This window comes from Penaeus monodon, chromosome 20 (assembly GCF_015228065.2).
Source record: "Penaeus monodon isolate SGIC_2016 chromosome 20, NSTDA_Pmon_1, whole genome shotgun sequence".
Taxonomy (NCBI): domain Eukaryota; kingdom Metazoa; phylum Arthropoda; class Malacostraca; order Decapoda; family Penaeidae; genus Penaeus; species Penaeus monodon.
In genome coordinates, this window is record NC_051405.1 from 26,926,561 (window position 1) to 26,926,855 (window position 295).

The window sequence follows — 295 nt, forward strand, 5'->3', positions numbered from 1 at the left end:
CCCTCCCCCCCTCCCCCATCCTTAATAATTTGCTATCGACTGCATTCCGCCTAAAAACCCGCCCTCTAGACCCTCCAAAGTCCCTTCGCATTCACCCACACCAAGCTCGAAATTATTATATTCAAACCCTCTTATTGTTCGACGAGAAGTTTGCCAGTCAGCCCACTTCCTTGAACCTGGAAGTTTGCGCTGCAATGTGTCGAGCAGCTTATGTGTGCAAGGAACAAGGGAGCCTGTCTTGAGTCATGAGTCACTGGTGATAATGTGGCAGGTTCGAAATGAGCTTCGGTTGTTC